General features: G+C 37.6%; 1 long non-coding RNA gene across 1 annotated transcript; it reads left to right on the top strand.

Annotated features, from left to right (window-relative positions):
- Positions 1 to 909: 909 nt before the first annotated feature.
- Positions 910 to 18325, top strand: LOC149915978 (uncharacterized). The gene is made up of 3 exons (XR_016471225.1): positions 910 to 1038; positions 15562 to 15694; positions 17783 to 18325. It is a non-coding gene; the product is annotated as an uncharacterized LOC149915978 (long non-coding RNA).
- Positions 18326 to 20152: the final 1827 nt, after the last annotated feature.

Genomic DNA, 20152 nt, shown 5'->3' with positions numbered 1-20152 from the left:
TTAAGATATGGGTGTAGCATTCTATAGAGAGAATGGTTCTTCTATGATGTGAATTCACTTCTGAAGATTCTTATTATAAGCTAATTTATTCACTGGTGTTTAGAACAAATATCTGCTTCATCACTGAATACAGTTGTAATGAGCATATACATTTCTCTTTCCAAATTTCACCATTTTAAAGCCTTACATCTGACCTTGAGTTGTCTATAAATGTATTTTCCCAAAATATAGAATAAATAGTTTTTCACTGAGTTGGGTAAGTAAATTAACAAAACTTTTAACATCTACTTTTCCTTCCTCCCGTGTGCCTGTCACATATTAAATTTAGGCAATTTTCTAATAACAGTCCTTCATTCATTCTTCTCACTATAAACCTGATAGTATTGGTTGTGTTACCATCTTGAAAAAGAATAATAAAGGGGGAAAAAAAGAAGGATATTTAAAGAACATTTAACTACCTTTGACAATAACATTTATACGTCTGTGTAACAATAAAACACACTTATTGCTTTGTCTTCAGTTTTTTGACAGCTAGTATTGCTGCAGGATAGTTGGGCAAAAGTAGAGAAAATGAATAGAAACGATAAAAAGGGAGAATGATCCAAATTCTACTATGACAGCAGTTTTTACATTCATGGAGAATTTCAAGCTTACCGGTTGTACACTGTGACTAAAAAAAAGGTGAAATAAATTCTGTAAGGAGATTCTTTTTTGCAGATGATTGTACAGTTTGCTTTACTGGATTCAAAAGCCATACATAAGCTGATGCCTAGAGCAACGTTGATTATACAAAGTGCACCTCATCCTAAATTCCGAACCCATAAGTAACAAGCGTATCGAGTAGTATAGACCACCTGAGGCAAGCATAACTCAGCCCTGGGAGCACAGGTGAAGACAATTCTCCTGTGCTACCGGAAGGGGTGAAGCCTGGCTCCACCTCTTCGATCCCATTTAAGAGCTGACTGCCACTGGGGAAGGTTCTCTTTTGGAGATTGCTCCTTTTGGAATCTTCTCAGCGAGCCTAAGACAAGGACAAGAGTAAGCTTTCTATCCGTTTTTCTTTAACACGATAACCTGTTTAACCTAACTTTCCTGTATATTAATTATAACATCCATGTATTAATTGATTACATGGTTGTGAATGGTAGCTGATCTAGACTCCTCTGGTAATTTAGTTCTTCTCTTGTTGTTTGACATATTGGTTTTTTGTGCTTTTTGTTAGTTTTTAAGGTGAGTATAAAGATCACATGAAGTATTTCAAAGAGAAATAAATAGTGAGGAATGAGTCAGTACAAACTGACAAATTTTTCAAGAGAAATGACTATGAATTAGAATAGAAGGAAATGTAATTACAGTGGTTAACAAAACAGAGAACCTATCACATGAGAAGTGAAAGTGTATTACGTAACAGAACGTGTTTAGTTTATTGAAAGCAGAAGCATACAGTCTGTTTTCATAAATAAAACCATGGGTGGAACGCAAGGAAGGAGACACTCAAATAAGTACTTAAATACTGGCAGGAATGTAAAATGGAAGTGTAAGACCTTCAGCATTTAGGATGCTTTGAGCACCATGCCTTTCCAAGGGATCTTGGAAGGTATCGCTATAGGTGTTAATTCATATGCAGGAATTTGGGGCTCTGTCAAACGTAGTACAATATGTGTAAGCCAGAAAACTGTGTTGAAAAGGTGAAAAAACATTTAATGTTAGTTGTGTTAATTAGTGTTCTCCTTATGGCATTCTTTCAAGTGGTGGGTGCAGTATAGAAGTGTGTAGTATAGAAACAGACTTTATATTTCACAGTAAAAATAAACTGTTGATAATATTATTATTTTCAATGTGTCTTTGATACAAAATTCTCCAGGAGGTTGAAAAGTAAATTTGCTTACCGTTCATGAATTGCGAGAATACATCAACAGTTTCAAAATTAGAACCCTAATAAATGTGATACTTTCAGAATGTTAGCAAAAAACTATTAATTTTACAGACGCCAAAAAGATACATTCAGGAAACTACATCTTGAAGAGCTTGAGTCAGCAAGGACTTCTGAAAGGAGAGTCATATTAAGCAACTAAATTAATTCTCTAAATGTGAGTGGAAAAAGAGAAGGATATATTCCTCAATTTTGAGGAAGCTTATTTCTTTTGACTGAAATTTCACACAATTTTTGGTATAATCTTGCTGAATATGAGATGGGTGCTTAAGTAACAAGAATAAAATGCATGAAAACAGATCGAATACATTTTGAGGGATATTTAAGACCAGCATTTTTGATTTCTCTGTTGGAATAGTTCTGCTTAGTATTTTAATTATTGATTTAGTTTAAGCTAAGCGTGTAAGGTAATAAATATTTCAGGTTCTACTGCACTAAAAAGATTGTTTAAACAGCAGATTGTTGTAGTTGCTTTGCAGTGTAATTTTGATAAATTAAATGAATGGACAGGAAGGTGGAAAATTAAATGCAATAGAGCTAAGTGTTTAATGATATATGGGGCCAGAGAAAAAAATACACAAGTGAAGTTGGACTAGGTATTGCATTAGGTGATAGTCAGAAAGAAATGTTCCATACATACTTATTGGCAGATGTAGTGTTTAAAAGCTTGTGTAGCAGCAATAAAGGCTGAGGTGTCCAAAAGGACATTTAATATGAAATAGAACTTATTTTATAGACCTCTTCATAGAGAATAACCATTAGGGGCAGACTTCTGCAAATTCAATACTTGCTCGTCTAATAAAAACGGAAGTATCAGGGGGTAAAATAGAAGGATATTCAGAAGTGTAGTTGATGAACCTGCAAATATTTGGTCTAGACAGGTGAAAGTGAAGTAACATGCGGTGAGATTGAGAGCCCACATATGGACAGTGGAATTCAGAGGAAGAGCTGCACATTTTGCTTTGAGCCCAGACAGACTTCGGTAGAGGACTGGAGAGATTTTTTTTTCAACTTACTGTTGTTCAGTCACGTATTATTACTGGCTATGACAAAACTTCATACCTTCCTGAAGTCCTCAAATGTGAATCTTAAGGAAAATACATTACTGCTATGTTCTATTTCTCTTAATATAGCTGCATTTAATTTAATGCATGAGTTACTTATTTGCAATATCTTGTATATTTAAAATTGGTGGTAGGACTCGGTGTTGGCAGGATCAGGTTGCACTGATGGGCATTGTATTTAGTTGCAACTACTAAACCTTTCTGTGAGCTGGGAATTCTCACTGCAGTGTCTGTGCAGTGGTGGGAGATGTAAAGATCAGACATGGCCAAAGCCATCTCGTAGAGCAAAGAAAGCTTTTACTATTCTTCTGAATTCAAGAAAGATTTTGTATATGTCTAAAATGCTGAGAATAGCTCTTTCAAAAGAGATGTACTTGTGAACCCAAGAGAACAAATGTCATGATCCCAGTCATACTACTTAGGATAGAAAAAAATGAAAGATTAAAGTATTTTCTGCTGTAATAGGCAGTGTTATTTCAATTAAGGCATTAATTTCCTTCTAACCTTGTTTAGAAACTTGTATCCCTTGTATATTAGATATTAGTCAGTTCTGTTCAGAAGGAACGTATGACAAGATAAGATCTTGAGGATAGGGTTTTCAAAATAATAGGAGTGTGCATATCTAGCTAAAGATAGAGTGCAGCCACATTCCCTTCTATCTGAAAATCAGATGGTAAATAACTTCTTCCTTTTTGTGTATGAGATGTGAAGGTGTTCTGAGCTGAGCTACTGGCAGTATCAGTGGGAATTCTTTGTAGATGTTTTCTGTCTTGTTGAAGCTTTCTTTAGGATGGTCTGTGATCAAGCAAAATACCTGTGTTACTATTGTATGTTTGATTTACTTTTCATGATTTTGTCTGGTTTTAGTGATCACTGCAAGATAACAAAGTGATGACATGAACAAAATATGCTGCCTTATATAACACAGCACTGTTAATTATCTACTTTTTTTCAGATAGTGTGCAAGTACAATTTGAACACATTTTTCTCTTATTTAGACTATTTTCTACAACACTTAGAGAATTACTTATTTAAAAAAAAAGTATAATTAGTGTATTCAGTGATTAGGAGAAATATCGTAAGTTGGAGAACTTTCTGTTTAGCTTTGATTCTTCAACAATATTTTACCATCCGCTGCAGGAAAAACAAGCAAATTGCAGCATGACATGGCTTTACTGTACTACCGTTCAGCAATTTTTATATACTGTTTCTTTTTATAATTTGAGACGTGATAATGATTTTTGCTATAATTTTTTTCCTAAGTATTCTTACTGATGGATGGTGCATTTATTTAAGCATCAGTGAACAAATAAAGTTATCCACGGGTGACTAACAACCTTGAATAAATACCATTTCACTCAGCAGCTATCCATAGTACCTTAGCAATGCAATTACATGCCGGGACCTATTATCCCAATTAATGGACTGTTTTATATTCACTGTGCATTATACTTGAAACTCTTTAGAGGCCTGGCCTTCACTTAGCCACAGGCAAAAAAGAGATGTATAACAAATCACCAAGAAAAGGCTTTCATTTACTTTCTGAGATATGTAGCGTGTAATTATACTTTAAGCATAACTAGAAAGGCCTCAGAAATGCTCTTTGATTTAAGTTATAGGAAAGCTGTGTATTAAAACCATGATTACACATAGCTATTCTGTTTTCCAAGTTTGTTGTTGGTAATCGCAGAAGTCGCTGTTTTGCTATCATCTTCCTTTTTTTTTGTAAATATTTTGCCAAAGGTTAAGTCTGATGGTTATTTATGAGATTCATACATCGCCCTTGTTTCCAAGCATTTGAAATAAGAGCAGCAATTCATGGCTGTGTTTGCTGGATGGGTGAACAAATAAAATAGCCTACTAAGGAGTATACACAACTGGTGTTGTGTTGCCACTTAGTACAGCGCCAGCCTTGGGCAATGCTTCTCCAGCTGGGCTCCAGCTCCCTGCACTCCCTCTGGTGGTTTCTGAAGCTGCATTGCCAAAGCTATAAAATAAAGCACAGCTGTATTTCTTCGCCTTTATTGTAAAGAGCATTGATTGCTTCTCATTGTATATTACAGCAAAGGGGCAGTCTATTACATAAATTTATCGCATTTTCTTCATGATAATTACTGGAAGTTATTGAACAAGGCAGGGAGTTATGACCAGTAAGTTCCTGCTAGAGCTGAGGAAGCAAATCCACAAATATTTAGTGCATCTAAACAGCTGTAAACAACACATCCTGTTTACAGTGCAGTAGGAATTTACAACTTACAGTGCATCTGAGGAGTTTTTAGGAATCTTGCTCTACTACAACAAATTCAGACATGAAATATGAGTGGCAGTAAAATGTCATCTGACGTTGTACCACGTAGATACCTTTTGTCAAGCAGTTCGATGGCACTTGAAATGACCACTGGAGTCCCTATTTCCCTTATTCAAAAATGACACTGCTGTTTCATGACAGCTGGTTAGGGAGCCCCATGAAATCTACATGCATACATTAATGCCCAATAGCTCTCTTTACAATTCTGAAAGGAATCTGTGAATGGAAAAAAAAATCAGTACTGTAAGTGTTCCAGTTGGTCTGTGGATTCCCTTAAAATACAGCCGCAGAGTCATCTTGCTGTAATTTCTTTTCACCACTATTTTCTTTAAGAGAGAGAAGGGCCTCGTCTTTGAAATGGACTGCTCTGCTCTGCTTTCTTTTCTGTCTCAAGTGCTAAGGCATTCAGGGAATGTAGTGCTTGGGATAACGAAGATATTTGGTTTTATTCCCAAATTCAAGCAACCTTCAAATTCATGCCTCAATGAAAGACTCTGTGTGGAGTTGTTATCACAAGCTAATATGCTAACTACACAATTCTTCCACAAACTTAAAGCGATGGTCCATAGGTAGGTGGATACTTCTACTGCCTTTGAGTTCCAAAATTTCTAGTTTCTATTACTTGTGTTATTTCCAAGGCATAAGAGAGGTTTTCTTAAGATGCAGGCCTACAGTGTTGAGTGTCAGTGCATTAACAAAGTAGCTCAGCTGTCCCACCACAGGGATGCTACAGGTTTAGTCCAATTATGCATTTATGTAAAGATACAGGGCAAAAGCAAGAGTTGCAATTAAAAACCAGTAAGTGTGTAACTTTAAATGTAGGAGCAAAACTGCATAATAGAAAAGAAAAAGCTAGAAAGTGTACTAACTCCAATTAAATGTTGATTACCTTGAGAAACGTTGCAGTCTAAAGCAATATATAAGCAATATATATTATATACATCTTCACCTTATTCTTCATTTATTGGTACTCTTGTACTATTCTGAAGAAGATTCATATTCCACTGAAAAGTCTTGTGAAATACTGTAGCAACAACTGAACAGCCAATTTCTTTGATTATCTTCATGTTCACCATCAAAACAGAGCAGTGTGCCTACTGATGATCTATGTCAGAATGAAGACAGTGAGGGAAAAGATAAAACTTGGTAGTGAAAATTCCTAGCTACGAGTCGCTGCTTCTTACTTCGATTTCAAATGCTGCACTGGAGTGTGTTCAGAAATCTTTTTTCTTTTTTTTTTTTTTCTTTTTGTTCCTCTCAGCCTTTTTACTGTTTGAAGGACAGAAGCTGAAGATGGCCTTTATTGCATCTCCAAAGTACTCAGATTTTCTTCTCTCCCCAGGTAGAAGTGCTGGCAATTTAAGTCCTTTCATTTCTAGGATTTCATTGGAAGGAAAACGTTTTACAAAAGTGAGAAATTATTTCTTCCCATTTCATTGTAAAACTGAAACAAAGATTTAAGAAGTAATCTATGGCAGCCGTGATAGAATTGGACTGGAACATCAGTCTCTCAGCTTTAGCCACCCTCCAGAGAAGAAAGGAAGAGGAAGGAATAATGTGGCAGCCTTGCTGCCGCTGCTTTTAAGGAGTCCCCATTTCCATGAGAAATGGAACAAGTGATGCCTTCAGTGCCAGGTTCCACCACTGCTGTATGGGCAAGTGCCCTTGGTGCATGCTCTGATGTATGACTGGAAATATTCAAGATCATACATGTCATAACTTTTTCCTGTCTTGCAGCGATTCCTTGCTTTCCAAGCTTCTAAATTATGACAATCTAGACAGGGAATACATTTTGATTCTCTAGGTCTTCTTACACTACATGTGATAAGAAAACTTGCTATCAATAATGACGGTAATTGTCCAGTAGAAAGAATTCAATATAAACAGTAGAATGGATCTAGGGAAAAAGACTTGCAGATATACAGAAAAATACTGATTACTTTTTCTCCTTTCATGCTATTGCAAATGTTACTAATACAGAAGAGTGTCAGTCTCCTGTGTAGAATTTTACTGGAAATTGGCAGAGCAATTGGTGTCTTCCTGGTACGCTGCAATGTGCTGATGATTATGCACTTTTTCACTATCACATATTATCACATTGCGTTATTTAATTCATGTTAAATCGTTAAGTGGGTGTTTCTCTGCTTGTACCTCAGAATAATAGGAAGGCTGGGTTTCTTTTTTGCTTACGGTCATGCAGTATGCTGATGAAAACAGCTTTCCTATAATAAAATGAACTTTGGTGCCATTTCATTATCACAATAAGACATTTCCGAGAGTGTGGTATTGTAAGATAGTCCTTTTATTGGACCATTTGAGACTAGTGGGGCGTGTTTTATCTCATTTTAACACACACCTTGTAGGTTTTTTGTTTAAGTAAATGATGGATGTTTCCAGTCCAGCAGCTTTTTTTGTACAGAGTGAACTGAGAGAGGTGAATAATACGATCATGGGAATCTTTTAATGTAAAAAAATGTTTCTTTAATTAGAGATAATCATAGAATCTTGGTAGGAATGCACACTATGAGCAAATCTCACCAGCTGCACTGTGCTTACACAGAGCAGGTGATGTTTATAATACACTGGTTTTACTTACCTCATGCCTTTTTCTAGGAATTTCTTTTAACTGTTTTTTCAACCAATCTGATTTTAAGTCTGTACTTGCACAATTTCATTAATATTTGTGTTTGTGGCATGGTTGTACTTTAGTATGCACTATGCTAAATGCAGATACACAAAGTTAAATGAGCTTCCCTTTCCAGAGGGATTAGAAGTTGAGAGAAAACTACCTGTAAGTATTTGGGGGGGGGAGGGGAAATTACAAGTGCTGTGCTGCACATAGTTCTCCTTTACCCCATTTGTAAATCTCACTTGCTCTGTGAAGTGCCAGAAATGCTTGAATGGCTTTTGTTTCTCCATTGACCTTCCACTTAACATCCCCATCCGATCCAAGTAACACCTGAAATCCTGGCATCTCACCTTCCACTGCACAGCTGCGCCACGCTTTTGTTTAAGTGTGACAGGTAGAATGGTGGCTCGTAAAGAGCTCTGTTTATAATCTTTCTTCAGCTACTGGGATTCCAGCTTCTGCCTCTGGTTGCTGAGGGATGCACAGCTATGTGCTCTGTATTCTATTTCTACGTCATGCTAGTGACTGGGAGGAGCTATGCTGTCACAAAACACCATGCCAGTGCTTTGGTTCCTAGCATTCCAAACCCACAACCTTGTACTATGCTCACCTCTTTTTTTTTTTTCAGTGCCCATCTGTTGTATTTTGTCCACTATTCAGAGTGCTAGCTCATTGCATCTTCAAGTGAAAATAATAATAATAATGATGATTTAAAGAAAAAGGTTTCCACGTGCTTCCCATCATTAAATTGGGAATGTTCCACTTGTCTGGTTTATGGAGTGTAATCAGTGTCACTGTATAAACTACATATTCATAAAGAAAAGCAGGGATGTACGGTTGTATTTAGCACTGTAACTGATATCTTTCGTTGTAATGTGAGATCTTCAGTGAAGGTCTTCTGCTATCTTCACAATGGGCCATCAGTACCCAGCCTGATGGCTACGGAGGGGTCCCGCTTGTCTCAAAGCATAAATTGGCATGGACAGACAGACTTTTTTGCTGGATAAAGAACTGGCTGGAGGGCTGGGCCCAGAGAGTGGTGGTGAATGGAATTAAATCCAGCTGGTGACCAGTCATGAGTGGTTTCCCAGGTATTGGGACCCATACTGTTTAATATCTTGCTTGATGATGTGGATGAGGGGATTGAGTGCATCCTCAGTAAGTTTGCAGACGACGTGAAGTTGGGTGGAATTGTCGATATGCCTGGGAATAGGAAGGCCCTACAGAGGGATCTGCACAGGCTGATTGCTGGGCTGAGGCTGGTGGGATGAAGTTAAACAAGACCAAGTGCTGGGTCCTGCACTTTGACCACAACAACTCCAGGCAACACTACAGGCTTGGAACAGAGTGGCTGGAAGACTGCATAGAGGAAAAGAAGCTGGGGGTATTGGTTGATGGTTGGCTCAACATGAGCCAGCAATGTGCTTGGGTGGCCAAGAAGGCCAGTGGCATCCTGGCTCGTATCAGCAATATTGCAGCCAGAAGGAGCAGGAGGTGATCTGTACTCAGGTGAGGCTGCACCTTGAGTATGTGTTTAGTGTTAGGCCTCTCACTAAAAAAAAAAAAATATAGGGGCCCTGGAGTGTGTCCAGGGAAGGGCATTGAAGCTGGTGAGGAGACTTGAGCACAAGTCTGATGGGGAATGGCTGAGGGAACTGGGATTGTTTAATTTGGAGAAGTCTCAGGGGATACCTTATTGCCTTCTACAACAACCAGAAAGGAGGTTATGGCAAGGTGAGCGTTGGCTTTTGTCCCTGATGACAGTGATGGTGTAAGAGAGAATGGCCTCAAGTTGCACCAGGGAAGGTTCAGGTTGGATATTAGGAAGAACTTCTCTGAAAGAGTGGAGATGCATTGGAACAGGTTGCACAGGGGTGTGGTGAATCCACTGGAGATGTGGTAGTAAGGTCATGGTTTAGTGGGCAGTATTGGTGGTAGATGGATGTTAAAACTAGATGATCTCAGAGATCTTTTCCAACCTAAATGATTCTATGAACACTTGAAGTATTCATTTTATTTTAGCACTGTTTATTACATTCCGGCCAATGATTAAGGTAGAAAAATGTGAACTAAAATGTAAAATCAAATTGAAACTGTGAGTGATCCAAGTACTTCCTTTAAACGTACTCTGATTCGATGCAAGTATAAATAATTTTGAAAATTCCTATAAAAATATTCCTTCAACTTCGCCTTGACTTAGTAGTGAACTGCATGCACCCTTCAAATGACAAGGAAAATAATGCAAAGGAAGATAAATTGATCACAGAATTAACGAAGAAATATCAGCACTTCTTGTTCTGCTTTTGAGAGTTTGTTTTTTTGTCTGGAATTTTTTTTGTGTGTTTCTCTTTCCTTTTTTTTTAGGAAGTACAGCTGGTGTACCTTTGCTATCACCAGAGACAAAATGATTCTCACTTCAGATAAAAATAACAGCAGAAATGGAAGTAATTGCACTTGAAAAATCACATCATATAAGATATGTTCATCAATTGGTAAAGCAGTGGAATGGAGATTGCTATTCATTATCTGAATTTGTAAGATTGACCTCTTAGAGAAATTACTAGTGGTATAAAAAGGCTTGCGACTGAAAAAGGAAAAGTCATCTAGTTCAGGGTGGTCTTGTAGACCTCATAAAATAACTGCTGATTATAATTATACACTGATTTCTGAAATTCTCTTGGGAAGTAGACAGGTAATGAACAAACAAACCAAAAAGCTTAAGTTGATAGACTTTACAATTATAAAGAATACAGTTATGCAGCCTATTGCATACTGCAAGAAGCTCTAAGTTTTGTGGGTTTTTTTACTGACTTATTTCACCTATCTAGTTACTTCTATGGTATAAGACAGAAAAATGTGCATTTTCAAAGTCACTTAGAGTAACAAACAAAACTGTTTTTGCATTTTCTCAGTTGATATGCTTTAAAAAAAGTTTTAGCAGACTGTTTAGACTTCTTATAAAGAACATAAGAACAGATCTGAGCTTCTCCAGCATCAGACAGTAATCACTGCTGTGATTTTTAGTGGATATTTTCTACTAGCAGCATTACGATTTTCTGTCATGAGAAAAATATTGCTGGTATAAAGATTGCACTTGATTTTTAAGGTCTTACAAATTTGGTGATTTGCCCTGCTGCTTACATAGAACCAGAAGGGCAAATTTATCTCAGTGCTGGTGCAACAGAGAAGGAGCTTTTCCAGTTCTGACATGGAAAATTTGCAGTCACGCTGAAAATCAAACCAGGGAGTCGTCTCAGCTGTGCTGACACATCAAAAGCACACGCCTGCATTATTTTCTTATTAATTAAAAAGTGGTCACAGAGAATGGGAGTAGTGAACAGTGACTCAATACCACTGTCTCTGGTGATTTGTTGGCATTTCAAGGTAATACTGTGCACACCTGGGAGAGTATAGCAGTCTGGTGTGCTTCCTGCAACTGTATACTGCAGCACAGTTTTAATACTATGGACCTCAGGACAGTGAAAGCATCAGGCCACTTATCAGACAGATTGTGTGATCTCCAAAACAGAACAATGAATTTCGGAGACTGAACTCTTTTATTAACAGTGGCTCTAACATTAAGTATCTCTATTGATTGGCAGTCAGGTAGATCTTGATACTGTGAATCATTAATACGTATAGACAGATAGTAGGTAGATAGATAGATTGATCCATACAGAAACTGCATGGAGCTCGTGGATCTAACTATATATCTTATCTATAGTGGAATTTAGACTGTATTCAAATCTAATATTACAGAGGAAGCAATAAGTGAATGTTTAAAAAGCTTAAATTGTAGGAATGCTTGCTCTTTTTTAGAGGTCAGGAGTGATTGGCCACAAATCAAAATCTGAGCGAACTGAGATTCACCATCACCAGATTATTTGCTAGAGGTGGATTTGCATGTGTTGTGCATGTCCAGATATTCTTTACAGTTCATTACTGGCAAAGAGCCTGATTTTTTTTTTTTCTAAATCACATCTACTATATGGCAGTTTGTGGTAGGTAGAAAGAAAAACATACACTTTAGAATTCTCCTTATTATGCTGTTTAAAATGACCTTTAGGGTATTAAAAAGAGATGGGAGAGGAAGAAAAACATTGATAGCGAGTAAGCATTAACAACTTCAAAAACTGTTGCATGCAGTCTTCTTGTGTTCGACTTCAGAAGTTACTGATCGAGGAAATCAAAGGAGGAGATTCTATGGTTATTATGAACCCACTTATTCAATGTCTGGCATAAATTCTCAGCAGGGGTCATTTCTTGATGTTAATAGTCATTGCCAACAGTTTAAATGCAATTTGTAAGATGAAGGAGGAGTTTGACCAGCTGACTTATAGTACTGTTGCTCCCTTTCTGCTGCAATTATCAATTCTATAGCCATCTTCTGTCTGTGCAGTACCACTGGAAAAACACTGACACCTTATGAGGCTACTAACAAACCACCTGTGCACAGTCAATTTGAGCTCATAAAGCTCTTACCCAGAGCTCCATGATGGAAACACCACACACACACTGTGATTTCTGGCTTCATTGAAGCTGTCCTTCCTGGTACATGCGGTGTATGGTATGTATTTCTATTTAAGACAAGTGATTGTCTGCTATCCAGCTACACTTAATAGTATTCATGTAGCACTGGACCCAAACATGAGAATTCTGTGTCTAGCTGCAAAGTGAGCATACTAATACTACTTATGTCTTTGCAACATTCTTTGAGATATGGAAAGAAAAAGCTCTAAATATTAACTACGGATGGTGTTACCATTGTTTGGTGAGGGTATGCAGCTCCTCATTCTGAATTTAGATGTAGAATACCAGTACAAACTAAAGACGTGGTTTTCTATTGATTGTGTGCACTTAAGAAATTCCCTATGGTGTCTCATACAGGGTAAGGGTAAGAGAGGAAAAAAAATATGGAGTTAGCTATTTTTAACATATTGACGAATAGATAAACGTACTGTAAGATAATTCTAAAGCAACCTAGCAATTTTTGCTACATAATTACAAGAACTGATCTTATGCTTTTATAAGAGAGAGATGGGTTGTGTGATATTTGACAGGTAGGAGCTTGAGTCAGTGTCTGAGACTGTTCTATGTGCATCTTGAGTTAGCACGCTGATGCTCTGTACAGCTGACTTTTTGATGGCTTTGAGCCAGATGTAAAATACTGAACGAGGCAGAAGTGTAATTAATATAGAACAAATGTAGGTGTTGTACCTTGTCTGAATGTTGATTCAACCTCTTTCTGTAGAAGGAGTAATTTGAATTTGTACTGCATTAGCAACAGCAGGCTGTTTGGGAAGAGACTCTGAGGTCAGATATGCCACCTGGCAAGCAGTGTAGAAGTTTCTTGGGAAAATGCACCGAAACTGTAGAGGCTTTTCTGTTGGCAATGGAACATCACATAAGTGCTTTTGCTTTTTTAAGCTTTATTTTAAATTACAGTAGTGTTTATTTACTGTAACATGAAAATCGGAAAAGTTAACAGTCGTAAGAAATAAATGTCATAGTCATCTCATTTACTGTGCACTAAGCTTAACGTTGGAGTATAAATGCACTTGTACTGAAAACTATAAAGACACTGTAGGTAAGCGAGCTTTTTGGCAGCAGGCAGCCCTCCCACTCCCCTTCTGCATACGAGAAGTAAAGGTATCTTCTCTAGGGGTGTCCAACCAATTAGACCTTATGCAAGCAATCAGGTATTCTGCTCTGAGCTTATTGCACTGGAACTCCCTGCTTTGCAAACCCTCTGTGGTTGGACAGCTAACCCAGAGCACCCAGAGTGCTACGTTCTGCAGAAGCAGCAGATATCTCTATAGAAGTCCAGGCAGTGAGTGATACGTATGATAGTCATTCAGAGAAAGTGTCTGGATTTATTTTGTTAACACCTTTTTCAAATCTAGCTTATTTTCTCTGAATTCCAATTCAGTAATATCCTTGGATCTGCATGGAGTGAAGCCTACAAAACAATTTGCACAATTTGTTTAATGAACAGTATCCTACAGAAAATAAGAATATAAGCTGATTGTGATTCCTGGAATCAAGTTGGTGAAGGCCATTTTATGCTTAGTAACCCAGCAATTGCTGTTGCTCGATGTCAAGGTAAACAGTTATTTTTTAAAATGCAAATAAAACACTGAAGTTTTGCTAGTTTGTTGTTTTTTTTTTCCTTGATGTTGCTTTTGCCTTTTTTGTTTGTTTTTTTGGTAAAACGTAACTGTTTGTTATTCCATTTGCAAGATATATGCTGTTGTTTTGGTCACGATTGCTCATGCTACCATATGGGAGTTTGTTCATATTCTACTTGAGCTGAAATCTGTTGCTGTGTGTTTGACCACTCATAGTATTTTTTTTTTTTTTTGTTAAGGCTCATCTGTTCTTCCCAGCTAAATTTAAACTTACCTTCTTGTTTTTCCTTTTTATAAATATAAATGGTGAAGTTAATTATAATGACAGGGCAGTAAAGAGCAGAGAAGTTCTTATTTCACAGTATTGCTTCTCTGTAACCGTGTTCTTAAGCAATCAGCTCAAAACCCCATTTTTGAAGCAAGAACTGTTTTTCTTCCTGCAAACTACTGTTAACACACACAGCTAATTGCAAACCAGGCATGGCCAGATGTGACCCTACTTGAAATATCCCCAAGCCATCGACTTTTTATACGCTTCATCTCAGAAGAGCTGATTTCTCACATAGCCTTAGACCTAACTGTGTTTTAGTGTAGTCTTCCCATCTGGAAAGGAATGTGAAATTACCAGGAATTTGCAGAGATGCAGCAGTCAGACCTGCTGATGCTTCCTACACCTGGAAGAAGCAGTGTATGTTAGGTATGTCGTGATACTCATCCCTGTTATTTTTTGTGAATGTCCTTTTGATGTTATCCCCCAATTCAGAAAGGGAAAAAATGGTGGTGTCACTCATTTGACTTTGTTTGCTTCCTAGCAGCCACACCAACAAAAGAATATAGCAGTCAGGCAGGTTTTAAAGGTACTCTAACTTCTTTTCCTATACACTCTCAACTTTTTGAACACTGCTTTGCTTATTTTGCTTTCTCACCTACTTATGAGGGAAGAGCTTTTTAAATTCTGTTGATTGTTGTTCTGATATGTTGCTGTTGTTCAGCGAATCCAGCAGAGTTGTGTGAGGGTTTTGTGTGGCAGTGAGGCATCCAGGTGGAAGAGTTGATCTGTGGGAGTGTTGCAGTGCTGGTACTCATTAGTTTCCTTTGCAATTCAATGAGCTCAGTTAGACTGAAAATAGGGTCTGTCAAGCGAAAAGTGAAACCGATGACTGAAGAACAGTTTAAAGAAAGGCAGAAGAAAGATATAATTTCCCAATCAGGTACCAAGCTAACGATATTACCCGTGGTTTGCCACATAACAACATGATATCACAACTCTCTTCTGCTTTCTTAGGCCTAGGATGAGACAAAAGTACTCAGACAAAAACAGCCATAGGTAGCGAGCACAACTTTCAAAATGAAGTGAATGGAGTAGAAGGTTAAAAATAAGCCTTAAAATAAACAAAAAAAACAAGGACCAGATATTTTGCTTTTAGAATAGGAGTCCTGGGATCTAGCGAATGCTGCTTTTGAGAACTGAGAGTGCTTTGATGTTTAATTTTATTCAGGTCTGACAGAAATATGCGCCAAGAGATTGTACAGATGTTTTCCTATTATACAGCATTGCTGTGGATGAGGGTTCCTCCACACCACCCTGATGGACCCCAAACCATTTGGAGAGCAAAACATTACTGTCAGTAGGTATGAATATTATGAAATATTCATGAACCCCATAAAACCCACTTATTCCAATTCTGCTTGTTTCTTTTATATAGCGAGAGATTTTTCTATTGGGGAAATAATTTTGATGAGACATTTGGATGTATTTTTTTTTTCTAATTAAAGCTCTTTCCATTTAGCTGGAACAATTTAACCTCAGATTAGGTACGATTAAGCCAGGACCATACATATTTATTTCTTTGTTTGAAAAGGTGGTGTAGTGATTTTCCTACTGTTTTTCTTTTTTTTTTCCTTTTATTTAAAATAATCTTTCTCCTCTAGACACCTCTGGAAGCACGGGTGTCTTTGCCAACAGGGATTAACCATAAGAAACTTCACAAGCTAATGACAAAAATTCATTCAGCTCTGCTAAGCAGAACTCCGACCTCTCTGCCGCAGACCATGAAAAGCACCAGAGGGCCTTTGACCACTGTGACTTTGTACAGCATGTCACAATAGTAAAAACATCTGTGGGCATAAAGCATATTAAAACTTTGCTGACAAGACCATAAATCACTGAAATGCTAAACACCAAAATATCAGTTTTGCTGTCAGTCATTAAACAAAATTCATAATCTATGAAATTATACATTCCAGCGTAAAAAGCAATATTTCACTTCGCGTTTATAAATCTAGATACTCACTGTTCCTTTTCTTTTGCAAACACAAAGCTAATCAACAAAGATATTTCTGTCAGGGTAAATAAAGTGGCTCTATCCATCATTCTCTTCTCAGAAAGATACATCTCTAGTTAAACCTTATTTTTCTTCTACAGATTGTCAAATCCAAGGGACACAGTCTGCATTATTTTTGCTTATACGAATTCCAAGCACATTTGTAATAAGCACATCAGCACATGAATAACATGCACACTATTTCTATGGGAATGAGTTCAGGAGCTACATTTTTCAAAGTGATAGAGATCGTATTTGAGACTGTGCTCAAGGCCACGTGCATCCCACTGTTCCCATTCTTTGCTGAGTCACTAAGAGAGCTGAGGTAAGATCTCCTAGCATGTTCCTGGAGACAACCTGGGTGCAATGGCTGTTTGAGAAGAGGTTTAAGGGCATACTTACAGGCTGCTAGGCTGGTACCTGGCTTTGCTGTATTCAGGTGTCTCTTTTGTCCTCATGTCAAAGTCATAAGGAAAGTCTGGAGAAAGTCCTTCCAAGGAGATATTTTAATATTACCTACCAGAACAGGTTATGAGTATCCTAATTTAAACTGGATCAGTCTTTCTACAAGGGCAACGCTCTTTTAAGGCACTGTCTATAATGCTTGTGAGATGGAAATGCAATCAATATGTTGTCCCCCTCTTAAGTATCTACTATACATTCAATATTACATAATTTCTACTTAAAACAATCGATGTGCATTAACAAATGCGCATAAGGATATCTAAGTGTTTTCCTGAAGTACAAAATTGTCAGACAAATACCTTTGCTAAAGCTTTTTTCAAATGTGTCACCTAATTCAACCCATTCATTAGGTGCTCAGTAAGTCATAGTCCGTAACATGCAGACTGAAAAACAGTTAATTAAGTAGTTAAAACTGCAACTTGCATCTCATCTAAAACCTGACAGGTGAGGCCATTTTAAGTATAAATGAATCTATCACAGGTCTTTAGTAGAATTTCATTCTCTGTAAATCAGTTTTTAGTTCTGGAATTTGCGTTTCAAAGAAAATTAATGAGGAAGAGCATATCTGTGTGTACGACTTGCAGACGTGCCATCCTGACCTAAAAGTCCCGTGTGATTTCACGCTGCAAATGTGAGGCAGTTTGGAATTTGATTGAAGAGGAGCTCATTTGAGGCAGTGTGCAAGATTCAGGGCTGCAACTCTGGGAGAAGTTGCAAGGGAGTTGGCTCGTTCTTCACCTGTGCTTCTCAAGTATTGCTGTGAGGCCAGGGATAAACTGTTACTTGGAGTATTTTTTGGATTTCATAAAACTAAGCAATTATTTCAGTTACTGCAAGAATCTTGGGAGAAAAAAAAAAAAAAAAACAGTTTACACGCAGGCAATCTTCTTCCTTCTTTCTCTCTGCTGTAGTTTTCCTTTTCTCACTTCAGGTAGGCTACAGAATGTAATTTTACAACAAACAGACTAAGGAGAAAAGGAAGTTTCCATAAGAAGTCTGACTTGTTGCTGGGAAGAGGACTGGGGCAGCGCAGGAGATTCTCTACAATCTGCAGTCAGTAAGGATCCACTACAACTTTTCACTACTAAAGCTATGCTATGTTCATCAAATTACAGCTCGCATAGGTCAGTTTTCCTTGTTGTTTCTACCGAATGTAGTACTGTGCTTTACTTTTTCCCCAGGCTGTTGTCATGGATGTCTGTACTATTGGCTGCACTTCGTCTCATATGTAGTAGTGCTAAAGGAAGTGGGGGGGAAAATAAGTCCATTGCATTTAGGAATTTGGGAATTTAGGCAAGGATACCCATACCTAAGTGTAGGTACAGTTTGTCAGTGGGAATGGGGGATGTATTCAGATGGGAAATTCTGCTCTTCTTAGGAAGTATTTTCACTTCATGTATTCATTCTGCGATGCTTCAGATTGTTCTCTAAGTGTTAGAACAGCTGATGTTGATAAGCAAAATACACTAATAAAGGAAATAAAGACTTCAGAGAATAAAATACATCTTTCCAATCATTTTCCTCTTGAAAGGGAAATGGTAGAATAGAAAGAATTTTAAATAAATGAGATTGTATATAGTGCATAAAAGATTCACTGGAGGGAATTCTACAGTTTTCTGTATTTAAAAAGTCCTCTTCTTCTCTGTTCATAATCCTGATCATAAGCCTGATCACTGCTGCACACTCCTTCTGTATCATGGAGTCTGTGCTCTGGTTGCTTAGGTTTCTTTGGATTGTAGATTTACACACAAAATTATCTAGCAGAGAGTTTCTGAATCCCTTGCATGCTGGCATAGATTTTAATGTTCTGAATTAATAGGGGAGAGTTGCCTGATAGAACAGGGAAATAAGTCAGCACAGAACTTTCAGATTAGTTGCATGTTTTCACAAGCCGGAGCAAAATTAACAGGTAGCTGTCATGAAAGTGAACTGTGTCTATGTTGATCCCTCATGAGGGTTATAAATGCAGGAAAAATGAATATACATGCCATTCATGGAGTGCTTTTCATCTTGAAGGACTTTATAATCACAAACTCAAAAGACTTCTAGAAGTGGGAATGTGATCAAAGCTGTTCAAAAGGGTATTCGTGTAATCTCTGAGTTCTAGTAACTCTTGATAACTGTCTACTTATCACTATTCTCAATTACCCTTTGTTTTTTGGATGGTTCTTGTTTTAAAACTAGTTTGAATAAGGTGGCAAAAAGTCAAAGGATCATACAGAAGATCAGGAATGTGGCTCTGGATGGCCTGGAGCCCAACTTCCCACGAAAGCAGAGTCTGTTGTGAGGTCCAGCCAGGCAGCTCAGGGTTTTATCTCTGGGTCTTGAAAGCTCCAAAACAGAAAACGCACAAACTCTTCGGGACACTGTTCCACTCCTTGACTGTCATTCCATGCCCTGAATCTGTCAACTGTTTTTACCCTTCCTGCTTTCCAGCAATGGAAAATTCAGACTGAGAGTGATGTGATGAACTTTATTCTGCTTTGTTTTGTAAGAAGGCTTATATGCTATGCAGAATAAATGCATGAGCTTTCATTAATTAGAGTACTCCACAGAGAACTGGAGAGGTGTTTATTTCCAAAAAGATAGATAAAAGCAGGAAATTTGTAGCTAGAGTCTTTGACAGCTGGCTAGAGACTGTTCTGGCTTGGAAGAAAAGGCAAAGGAGGTTTTTAGAGCATTCAAAAGATATGGGAAAAGGATTTCTCTTTCTTCACTTTCATAAAGGTACAGGTTGTGGTGACCAAAATGCCTGAACATTTAGTTTGTGTTCTACGTGTCATACGTTGTCCTAGCAGTCTTTTCCAGACAGCATCTTTTTCACTGTTTCTCTCTTGCAAACTTATTTTTCTGCCAGACTGCAGGCAACAGTCACAGGTTTCTGGGAGTGCAACAGTTGACTCTATCAGTGTTAAAATGTTCTCGTTAAGTTCATCTTTGCTGCGCTGAGAAAGCGTGGAAAGCATTGAGGCATTTGTTTCAGTTTTCAGACTTAAAAAAACCCCAATCTATTAAAAATGTATTCCAGATCAAGCATCTCCATCGTAAGTCATTTAAATATATGTTTAAGTGTAAATATATGTGCATCCGTTAGAGTTGTTTGGAGATGGTTTTGATTTTCTGCAAGTCATGGGTAATGGTTCTGTTTCACTTCAGCCTAAGCAGCAGCTCTCAGCCTGCTTCCTAGGTTGTTGTATTCCCCTCTTGTACCACAAATGTTACCTCTCTACAGTTCAGTAGCAGATGATGGTGTTCTTAAATTTATAGTCACTTAAAAACAGTAATAATAAGTGAATGTTGA

Source organism: Phasianus colchicus, chromosome 14 (assembly GCF_987193195.1).
Source record: "Phasianus colchicus chromosome 14, bPhaCol1.hap1.1, whole genome shotgun sequence".
In the NCBI taxonomy this organism is placed as follows: domain Eukaryota; kingdom Metazoa; phylum Chordata; class Aves; order Galliformes; family Phasianidae; genus Phasianus; species Phasianus colchicus.
The sequence above is the reverse complement of the archived record's forward strand: the minus strand, read 5'-3'. Positions and strand labels throughout refer to the sequence as shown.